The 12,351-nt window shown below is 33.7% G+C and overlaps 1 protein-coding gene across 1 annotated transcript in view; it reads left to right on the top strand.

Annotated features, from left to right (window-relative positions):
- The first annotated feature begins 4,938 nt into the window (after positions 1-4,938).
- ARHGAP15 (Rho GTPase activating protein 15) overlaps positions 4,939-12,351 on the top strand; it is a 584,899-nt gene continuing 577,486 nt past the window's right edge. The window contains exon 1 of the mRNA XM_016136367.2: positions 4,939-5,234. The gene's annotated coding sequence lies outside the window, so the exon portion shown is untranslated. The remainder of the gene's footprint in view (positions 5,235-12,351) is intronic.

Here is a 12,351-nt window from a genome sequence, read left to right as displayed (position 1 = left end):
CTAAAGTCTGTGCTCCATAGGATCAGCTCATGCGCGACTTTTCTACAGAAGTTACAGCCAGTCCATACCATCAATCATCCACACAACCAATCAGCCTGAGTGACAGTTCTCTCATTGATGTGCAGATAACAATCAAAGCTCAACTATAACAAAAAGGCATACACAACCCAGCTCAGGTAACAAGGGAGACTATGCCACTGGGCCCCACAAGATACCTACTACATAAGACCACTCTACCAAGACCGGGAAACATAGCAACTCTACCTAATAGAAGAAATATAGGGAGGCAGCCAAAAGAGGAAACAAGAAACATGTTCCAAATGAAAGAATAGAACAAAGTTTCAGAAAAAGAACTAAAAATGGAGATAAGCAATCTGCCAGATGCAGAGTTCAAAACACTGCTTATAAGGGTGTTCCATGATTTTAGTGAGAACTTTAACAAAGAGATGAGAAACATAAAAATGAAGATAGAAACATGAAAAAGAAATCAAAAGGAAAGAATGCAGTGATTGAAATGAAGAATATATTAGAAGGAATCAAGAGTAGATAAGATGAAGCAACAGAAGATCAAATCAATGATTTCAAAGATAGGACAGCAGAAAACATTTAATCAGAACAGTAAAAAAAAATTGTTTTTGAAAAGTGAGGGTAGTTTAAAGGGCTTTAAGCATACCCATTGTATGGGTGCCAGAAAGAAAGAAAGAAAGAAAGAAAGAAAGAAAGAAAGAAAGAAAGAAAGAAAGAAAGAAAGAAAGAAAGAAAGAGAAAAGAAATTGAAAGAAAAGAAAAAAAGAAATTTAAAATTTTTTTGAAGAAATAATGATGGAAAATGCCCCTAACCTGACAAGGGAAATGAACATACAAGCCTAGGAAACAGAGAATCTCAAACATGATGAGCCCAAAAAGGACCACATGAAGACACATAATAATTAAAATTCTAAGGGTTAAAGACAAAAGAGAAGCTTAAAAGCAGCAAGAGAAAAGTAGTTACCTACAAAGGAGCTCCCAAAAGACAATCAGCTGATTTCTTAACAGACTCTTTGCAGGTCAGAAGTGATCGGCATGAAATATTCAGTGATGAAAAGCAAAGAAAGACCTACTACCAAGATTACTCTACCCAACAAAGCTATCATTTAGAATCAAAGGACAGATAAAGAACTTCCCAGACAAGAAAAAGCTAAAGGAGTTCATCGACGCCAAACCAATAATACAAGAAATGTTACAGGGACTTCTTTAAGAAGAAAAAGAAAAAAAATAAATATAAAAATATAAATAATAAAGTGGCAATTACTACATATCTATCAAAAATTACTTATATACAATGGAATATTAGCCGTAAAAAGAATGAAATCTTGCTATCTACAACGACATGAATGGAGCTAAAGTATATTATGCTAAGTGAAATAAGTCAAACAGAGGAAGATAAATACCATGTGTTCATTTACATGCATAATCTAAAACACAAAATAAATGAACAAAAACCTAAACTCATAGATATGAATAACATTTTGATGGTTGTCAAATGGAAGGGGTTGGGGGGCACGTAAAAGGAAAAGGGATTAAAAACTATAAATTAGTAGTTACAAAGTAGTCATAGCATATCCTGCCCCAGTCCACCCCCTCATGCCTGCTAGAGCTGACTTTCCCCATCCATATGTATGATATGCACAAGTAGGTCACATTCCTAAAGCTGCAGTTGCATTACCATCCAAGGATCAGGCCAAAAGTAAAATTCATGTAGAAGGGGATGACTTCCCCATGCAAGTTCACACTAAATACATTTGACCTTAGACTAGATTTAGACTTCTGCTGGTTCTATGGTGTCCTGTCACAGGACAGGTACATGATGAAAATATCTTTCTAAAATGGACCCACTCATATGCCCAAAGAAGGAATTATCCAACTGTTGGGTATATGGATATTTGCCCTTCTCTACCTCATTAAGATTGTCATGGTGGTTATCGCTACTATAGGAAGGAAATTAAAAGTCCCTAAAAATGTATAATAAGGAAGAACAAGCTAACATCACTAATCCCATTCATTTCATGTTACTAATACTGATCCAGAAACCTGGCCTAGATATACATTATCAATAACACTGGGCATTGGATTTCTTTTTCTGTCGAACGAGGAGCCCATCAAATTACTGATTGCAAGTGTCCAAAAATACTACGATCAGAGCCATAGGTGACTATGCTCAGATTTGGAACAAGTTCATATGGCTCACTCTGGGTAATGGACATTTGAACCCCTAAGCACTCCAATGTTGGGATCAGAAAAATCACTCTAAACAAAACTAACCCAATTATGCCAGGAATATAAGCTGGATATAACTGGAACTATGTAGTCATTTGTCACATTAAAAGATAATAACTAGTTTAGTACTAACTGGCTGTGATACCTATGTGTTTATTGGGTAGCCCCAAATGAGACCCAATGGTAATGTGGTATAAATCTTTGACTATGGCTTCCCCCGGGATGGTTGGGTAACTCCACCTTGGGTTTTTCCTTGATACAGGGAGAATCTGCCCAAGGAAACAAAAATTGCCAACCACTCTCTCTTTAAGACCAGATGGGCTTTTTTTTTTTTTTCTGCTGATGAGATCATTTGGCCACCATCTTTGTCCTTACCATTGGCCCAGGGGATGTTATAGCACACATAAAAGCCCTTACTAAATTCACCCAACAAACCTTAAATGATAGCCAGTAAAGCCTATCTTTCCTTCCTGAACACTGAAATGTCTCTTGTGAGAAGAGCCGTCCTCCAAAACAAGATGGCTTTGGACATTATGACTGACTCACAAGGAGGCACCTAGGCCTTTGTCCACACAAAATGTTATACATTCATATTTAATGAGTCTGCTAACATATTGTCTTTATTAAACCATGTAATAACGTAAGTGAATGCCTTGAGTGATCCAACCTTCAGCCAAGGGAACTTTATATATCAAAGTTTTGAGTCATTGTACTCTTGGTTAAAAAAAAAAAAAAAAATTACTTATTTTAAAAATTATTGTTTTAATCTATATTTTGTCTTGCATATGTCTTCATTTTTTTGCTGCTGTGAGGTCAGATAGGCACTAATACTGATGCCTATCTGACTACACTGTAGTCAGTGTAGTCAGTGTAGTCAGATAGGCACCAAATGAGCCACCTCCATGCTAATAAAAACCCCTTGCTGATCCTTCAGGGCACATTACAAAAGAGAGGGGCATATAAATTATAATTGCTGGTCATTAGAGATAAAATATTGGAGGAGGTCATCAAGAGGTCGTAACCACCAGTTGACTTGAGAGCTAGACCAGAGCAATCAGAGGCTCCTCACCCCACCCCCTCTGCTGTCCTTGGAATGCATATTCAACCTACCATAGCCACAGTGGGAGCCATTTTCAAGGAAGCAGCCTTGAGAGAGCAATATGTTGTTGAGACCATCTCAGCAGAATACGTGACCAAACCCAGGTAAGGCCTCTACATAAACTTTTAAGATTCTGTCTGACAGGTATGGAGATCTACTGACCTTGCCTAAGACAAGTCTTTTATGTAAGTTCTTTTGCTTATTGAAATCGCAACCTACAAATCTGGAGTGGTCTGTCTCTTCCTCCTGTGGCTCCTTGCCCTCCATGCATAGAGGCCCAGTTTCAGATCTTACTGGGGAAGCTCCCAAGTTTGGGAACCAATAACATCATTCTGGGAGATAGATATTTTTTTATTTGTATGCTCCAGTGTGTGGATGAATAACTTGAATCTCAGAGAACTTAAGTGACTTGGCCAAGGTTAAATAAATAGCAATGTCAGAATTGAGGCCTAGATTCTGATTTCCTTACTTTCAACATTTTGTTCTTTTCATTATTTCTCTGTGTTAAAGAAAAATTGACTATAAACCTTCCAAGCTCTAACCACTTAAAAAGATACATCCAAGAATGACGATTGACTCTAAGTTCTAGGGTCCATCTGAAATATGATTTTGAAAAGAGTGTTGTCTAGAGAAATTAGATTAATTTGCAGGCACATGTCATCCTTACCTTGGGATTTATAGACCAAATATATTTTTAATGATTGTGTTTATGTGTGCCTAATATTCCACACCTCTGAGAACTATTGCACAAATTTTAATCTGATCAGTTTGTATGACAAAAGATTATGATTTAACTTTCTCATGTATTTTGAAGAGAAGTTTTCCTTTCATGAATATCCTGAAAATCTCACAAAACCTGCCAAACCTGGACATCCAGGAGTTTATTTCTTTAGCTTCATGGTTCAATACATTTTCACATCTTATAATTGTTGAGACTCCCCCTCCCCCCAAAAAAATCTGTCTTAAATTGGTTAAAGGTTGACATAGATGGATACATGGCAACACGCCAAAAATGATACCCTTTGGATCCTTTACTTTATTTTTTTTTAAGTCAGGCCTCACAAAGATTCACTCAGCTAGATTTAAAGCTCTTCAGCAGATTTCAGAACTGCTTAGGAAACTGCCAGAGAGAATACACCAATGTGGGAGTCACAGTCAGAGCAAATGTCACAGCACGTGCTAGACAAGCACCCTCCTATCCTCCAGATGGCAGTGTGGCCCTGGGCTGCGTCATCTGAAGTTCTAATGCAACCTGTCCTAGACCCCATGAACTCGTTAACTAGAGTACCTTTTTATGAGTCCATCCATGAATGAGACAGAAGCACCATGTCTGTGACTTGGAGGTGGCTTCTTGGCTTTCCAAGTCAATAGGCAGAGCTTACTGATGGCATGTGAATGAATAATGCCCAAGTCCACTGAGGATAGTAGAGGCTTAGGTTTTAAGCTCTTGCTAGAAGGCAGAGAAAGAGGAAGTGTTCTCAGTCCTCAGCAGCCTGCTCCTCCCCCTGCTACATATTTAAACACACGTTTGCCCCATTAAATCAGAATTGATGAAAACCTATATAAGTGTGTAGTGCTTTAGAATTAAAAATCACATTGAAAAATAGTGATATTGTTGACTATACAAGGCAATTTCTTCAAATCGAGTAATGCTGTGATGTGTGTGGTTAACCGTATCTACGCAGGAAGTGGTTTTATTTAAAAGTTTTGTACTCACCCCCACCTCCTCCTTTTTTGTCTTCAGTACTGAAATTAAGCAGCATCCAACACAGGCCTACTCTTACGACATGTGACTTTACTGTTTTCCGTTTTTGTTGAAAGAGTCATTAACAGTTAGAAGTTGACGGCAGTTTCAATAACAAGTCATCACTGAGAAAAGGTAAGTGAGTTTTCACTTTATATTGAACACGAAGTTTATAGACTTGAAAACATTTGACAGAGTATCCTATGCTTTGGCGTGTACATATAAACATCTCTACAAAAATGTGATGTTTTCACCTGTGATTGAAACATCAGTTTATTTCCTTTGGTGTAGGAAATAATATTCTTTTCGTATTTGTAGCCATCAAATTTGAAAGTCCTTTACTGAGATGTTATGCTAAGATCATTTGTTACAATTTTATACTAAATAGTAAAGACATAATAAGGTATAGTTTTAATTTGAAAGTGTTTTTTAAAAGTCTTCTAGAAAAATTTGTGATTTTATTTCTTTAACTCATTGCTTTATAAAAATATGTACTATTCAAGATCCAGAGAATGAAAGAAAATAAGGCATTGTGTAACAATAAGAAATAACAACTGCATTGTAATATGAATATCCATTGTAAAGTGTTGTATTAAAGTTAGCATTAAAAACCTTTAAAAAGGTATAGTTTAATAAATATGTAGTTTATTAAATAGTTATTAAAAAGCAGAAAAGTTTAAAATGCAAAAGAAAGCTTTCTATCATGACAGTTGAGTATGTTTTTCCTAAATTTTATTTAAGATATAGGGTGAAATGAGAGAAAGTTTTTAGTTCATAAGCAAAACTCTATTTAAAAGAGAAGTCACAGTTGACTTCACCAAAGGTTACTTCTGGGAAAAGAGGCAAATTAGAGATATACTTTGTTATTTATGTAATTATACAACTTTCCTTCCTTGAGATTTTCCCAAATAATAACCCTAGAAATGAAAAGATTCTGTTAATCATAAACTGACAAGAACTTTTCTTTTATAGTGATTTCTTGCTTTTATAGAGCGTCTTTGTGTGCTGTAACATATGTACAGAAAATATAAAAGTATTGCTAATCTTGGAGACAAATACCTAAAATAAATCTGACTGCAGATTTTTGAAAGAATTTTAATAAAAGCTTCAGATATGATCCACTCTTCCCTAATATTATTTTTATTGTGCTGTTGAATGGGAGAAGTGATGGCCCCCACACCACCTATTTTTTTGTGTTATTAAAAAATGGTTACAGGGTTGATAAGTGGCAACAATTTTCTTTTCTTTTATTGTCTTTTATTGGAAGACACATAAATATTTTTTGATGTGGTCATTTAGCAGGAAATTATTAGGCATACTAGTGCACTCTTTTTTTAAGACCTCTTCAATTGCCAATACTGAAGCAAGATACTTGTTGACTTAAAATGATCGTGAAAAAATAGAGATTAGGGCTTGGTGCTCAATATATTCTTTTTTTTTTATTGGTAGAGTGTAAGAAGGCACTGGTAATATGTATTTGCTTTGATATACTGATTAGCTTTTTAATTTATTGCATTTTCTCACAATGGAAAACGTTATTTAAATCAGTCTTCAATATTGTGGTTCTGAACCTCTGCCTCTATAGAAGATATATAATTCAGATAGTTTTGGTTGATATGTTATTACTTTATTTCATTTTATTATAAAAGAACATTACATAAATAAACCTATGTAGTACTTACACATTAGAAAGAATAAATACCCATACAAGTATTTGGCATTTTAAAAAGTCTAGAAAAAATTTTAAAAATTATTTAATATGTTTACAAGCCAAAGTATTTTTAGTATGATTGTTTCTTGCAGAAAATGTTAAATTAAAATAGACATTATATGGAGTATGTGTAAAATTAAGAATTAATTAAACATACATTAGCACGAATTATAAAGAGTAACAAGTAGAATTGATAGACATGTAAACCAGGATACTCTAAGAATTATTTAGAAAAGCAAGTAATGTATTATCTCTTGAATATACAGACCAAATCTTAAAAGAAATTGCAAATAAACTACTTTAGGTTACTATATCTTTGTACATTTTATATGAATAAATAAGAAACAAATTTTGATGAAATGAACACAATGCAGAAAATCTCATTTCGAGAATCATTTCAAGCTGATTTATTAAAAGAGTATCATGCTTTTCAACTTAGGGCCAACATTCAGCAATATGCAAAAAAAAGAAATTTTTCCATTGATAATCCTCTTCTTCTTTTTTAATGTTTTGTTCTATTCTTAAGTGATGAATTATGCCCTTAATTTAGAATTCCCCAGCCTTGGTACCACTTTGCTTCCTCCATCCCATTCCCATTGTTCTTAAAAATGTATCCTATTCTCAGCACGTAGAGCATCTGATAAAAATAATTCATGCTCACAGGAGAAGGCCATAGAGCTTTGTTTCTTTCAATGACTTAGTCAGATCTCCCCTCCTCCTCTGAGTAGAATTTTAATAAGGTGTATTAGCAGATGGGATCCAAAGGAACAGCTAAATGTTGAGGACTTCAGTCTTGAGTGAGGAGACCGATGCCATGGCAAAGAGTTAGGGAGAAGTATTTGGGGGTGGAAAGAGTGTTTTGTTATGCATTATTTATGCCTGTGGTATTTAATGACAGAATTTCTGAGAATGTCTTAAATGATGGGCCTATCAAAGAGACGTGTCCATTTTTCTAAGATATTTCTGAAGAAACAGACATCTTTCTTGTAGTAGATGAAAATTAATTATACTGTATCTTTAGATGTTGCCATACACTTAGAAAATATTTAACATTATCAATAGCTTTATATATGTATTTTAAAAAATCATTTACTGTCTTAAATTTAACACTTTGGGTACCAGAAGCATATTGTTTTGCATTGCAAAATAAATGTTATATAGCTAAACTTTAAAATGTACTTATAAGTATTCTAAACTTCAGTTTTGAGTAGATAAATTCTTTTGTTTGCAAATGATAAGAAATGAGTTAAAATTAGCCTAAGCAATAGAGATAAACAATGATTTGTATAACTAAAAAAATCTAATGAAAGCAAAGGAGGCATCAGTGAATCCAGGAACACACATAGTTATCAGGATTAGGTCTTATTTTTTTTGTACTTTAATTATCTTTTCACCGTGTTATAAGCAGTTTCTGGCAGAGGTTCCCACTGAGTTGACAAGAAAACTTTTGGTTTACATCTGATCCTTTCAGCAAACTGTCAGAAAAGAATGCCTTTCCACTGTCATCACCAATTGATTTAGATCTGATTGGACTGAACAGGATCATGTGACCATACCTAAGTTGATCATTGACCTTGAAGCACAGACATTCTGAGTGACCAGGCCTAGGTCATAGGCCCACTCTCTCATTGAGGAGCTGCCTGCACCTGCAATACATGAATTCTTAGCTGAAAAGAGCGGTCTCCACATACGAGATAGTAAAATGCTTTCCTCAGAAGAAAGGTGACTACGTTTCTTATAGGGAAAAGCCACAGAACTCTACTACACAGCCATATATAGTCACATTTAAGAACATTACTTACTTAAATCGTCCAAACTCTATAATCAGTTTAAGGGTAAATATGAATGAAACAAGGGTTTCAATTAAACTAAATTAAAAAATATTTTTCACCAGCTACTCCATGTCTGGACCCCCCTCCCCCATACTTGTCTTCTAAAAGCTTACAATCTAGTATGATTGTTAAGTTCATAATTGAGGCACAAATAAAATAAAAAGATACAAGGAATCGATTAGGGTCCAGAAATTCACTTAACATTTTTGTATTCCTGTTATGTGCCAGGAAATAAACTAGAGAATTTTGCTGGTGTTGTATCACTTAATCATATCTTATCAGAAAAATCAGCACCATTTTAGAGAAAATATTTGTTTTTAGTTTGAGAATAGGTGATACAGCAGGATGGTTCAAAATTAAAATAAACCTCAACATAAAATTTTTAGAGATAATCTTCCTTATGTTCCTATTTTTGTATACCCCACTCACCCCCACCTTAACCAAATAGACCAACACTTTTTATAGTTACTTTTAAAACCCTTTACACTTTCTATACACACATATATGTGTGTGTACATATCCTCCTTAATTCTAGTAAAGATAATGTACTATACATACCTACTTTGCTTTTTTTTTGTTTGTTTAGTGATATCTTGGAGATACTTCCATAACAAAAGAAAGTGTCTCATTCTCTTATCTTTTACAGCTGTACAGTATTCCACTATATGGATATATCATGCTTAATTTTATCAGTCTCTTATTAAAAGTATCATGGTTGTTTTTAATTTTTTGCTATTTTTAATGTAATTATATACATTTAAAAATGTATCTGTGGACTGAATTCTCATAAATACTGTTTATTTAAAAGCTAAGAAATAAAATTATTTTGGTAGTTATTGCCAAACTATTTTACATGTAAGTTGTAACTTTTTGAACTTTCACCAATACTTAATAAGAATGCGCTATATCTTTACCAACAGATTATATTACCAAAGTTTTCAGATTTTGCCACTCTGTAGAAAATTATATCTCAGTATAGTTTTATTTGATATTTCTGTTATTATGATTGAGGTTGAGCTTGTTTTTAAAAGATTAAAGGTCTATTTGTCTTTCTTGATAAGACAATGTATCCTTTCTTTGTGTAATAAAGACTCAAAAGCATTAGCGAACCTCAAGTCTTAGACTGAGATGTGAAGGAAGTAAGGAATTGTGGCTAGCATATGCAAAACATACTTTTCATAAAGCTTAAAAAAAGTAGTAGTTAAAAAGAGATGGATGTTGAAGGGAAGGACAGGAGAAAAGGATAAAAATAAAGAAAACAAAGAAAAGTATTCAGAAACACAACCAGATCTCAAAGGATACTTAGACAGATGGGTGTAATCACTAGCTTAAGCAGATGAATTAACCTGAAACAGAAGGAAGAAGAGCACTTTAATGAGTGTGTATGTTGATGAATTGGATTTAGATAAGATGAAGTGAGGAGAGGAAGTTGAGGGAATACATGCTTCATGGTTTGTATCTTCTCCGACATGGGAGGAAAGCTTGTCTGATGAGAGTGAGTATTTACAAGATGCCAAGTAATAGACAGAATATCTTATGTAAAAAAATGGCCTTGTCAGTAACACACAATACAATTGTGGATTTTTAAATTGATTTTGTTCTTTTGAGTGGCATCCACCCAATTCAATTCAGTTCCATAAGTAATGTTGAGTTTCAAATAAGTGCACTATATTATGCTAGAAATTATTAGGGGTACAAAGAATTGATGTGCTATACAGACAGTGAAAGTTTTTAGTTTCACAAACACAAGAATATAAATATAAATTATATATATATATATATATATATGCAATGCCATAAACATAGTACACAACATACTGCTAGAGTCCCAATGATTTTGTTTTGCCAAATCCAATGGTCATTTATATGTCTTTATATTATCCATTGTCTGTGCTACATTTGATGCAATTGAACATTCCTTCCCTCTTGAACCTGTCTCTTTATTTGACATCTGGGATATTTCGCTCTTCCAATTTTTCTCCAAGCTAACTGGATGTTCCTTCTCTGTCTCCTTTGCTATTTCTTTCTCATTACTCAACCCTCTAAATGTTGGAATGTCTTGCACTCAATTCTCAGATTTCTACCTCTCCAGTCTCAGCTTCTGTTTTCTAAACTTATTTCTAGGTGATCTTATTTAGTGCTATAGGTTTAAATATTATCTATATTCTGATTAGATCTCAAGACCAAACCTTTTTACTTAGCACTAAAACTATAAATGCAATCGCTTATTTATCATCTTCATTGGAATGTCTCACAGAGACATAAAAAAGACTGTGTTCAAAACTAAGCTTTACTCCCCACCTACCCTCAAACCAACCTGCTTCTTCGCTATTTTCATTCATCTCAGTTAATGGCACCACCATTCATCTGTGTTTTCAGGTCAATAAACTAAGAATTACCCTCGATTCACTCTTTCCCTCACTCTCTCTACCCTAAACCACATCCAATTCATCAGTAATATTCAGAGCCTGCAAAATATTGACCTACCTCACATTACCCTGTTTACTTTTCTCGATGATGGTTCATAACGTTATATCTTTTTTTTTTGCCCCAAATGGCTCTTTTTACTTTTTCTTAATTTTTTGCTTGTTGGTATGAGTTTCCCCCAAAAAATACACTACAATATATGGTGTTTTGACAACACTCCCATTTTAGATAAAAACCACACTTACCAACTCACTTTCTAGTGTCAAGTTGGAGAAAAATCATAGAAAATATATAGAATAATGTTCATATGCACACTTTGAATGAACTCAAGAAGGTTGAGGAGGTAGCAATTTCCAGAACCTTCTAATAGGTTTTTTTCACTAGTAAATGTGTTTTTATGTGCTGTAATTTATTAAGTACACTCTGAGCATAAGAAAACTCACAATCTTCAAAAATTTTGGTAAAAAAAAGATTCAGAAAAAAAGAAATTTAATACATAAAAAACTTTTTTATATTTTATGTACAATTTCTTCAAATTGTTGATATTGTTTACATGAACCCAGTTTTTAATCTAATTATTTTTATATTTATAAATGCTTGTATATCTTGAGCTTTTAATAGAGTTCTCTAAACAGAAATGAACTGGACATTTAGCAATGTGTAAATATTTATCAAAATATCCCAAATTCAATCACATATCATCACTTCTACCACTGTTATTGCAAAATTCTCCTGACTTATTTCCCCGCTTCTACTTTTCAGATGAGAGTCATTCTCCAAGGAGTAAGCAGAGTGACTTATTTAATACTTAAATCATACAACTTTCAACTCTCCTACTAAATGATTCTAAATGACTTTCTAATGTATGTCAAATTAATTCAACCACCTTTTATGATTTGCAAGACTCTCTCTGTCTCAATACTTTGCTTTTGTTTTCCTAAATGGCATTTGGATATGGGGAAATGTGTACACACACACACACACACACACACATATTTATACATATATATACACATGCACACATATATATATGTATGTGTGGCATGTGTGTATACATACATATATATGTAGTTGTTGTTAAATTGCTTAGCAGCTATCTTTATATTGGACTGAATGGTCCATGAGAGTATTGACTTTGTCTTTTTACAACTGAATATCTAGGACCTAGAACAATGATGGCATATAATAAGCACTCTATGAGTAAATGATACAAAGTTGATTGTGGACTTTAGACTCAAGGAAAGCTTTAAGGATTTGTGACTTTTAAAAGATTTAAATATTT

The sequence above is a fragment of the Rousettus aegyptiacus genome, unplaced genomic scaffold, assembly GCF_014176215.1.
Source record: "Rousettus aegyptiacus isolate mRouAeg1 unplaced genomic scaffold, mRouAeg1.p scaffold_m13_p_2, whole genome shotgun sequence".
In the NCBI taxonomy this organism is placed as follows: Eukaryota; Metazoa; Chordata; class Mammalia; order Chiroptera; family Pteropodidae; genus Rousettus; species Rousettus aegyptiacus.
The sequence above is the reverse complement of the archived record's forward strand: the minus strand, read 5'-3'. Positions and strand labels throughout refer to the sequence as shown.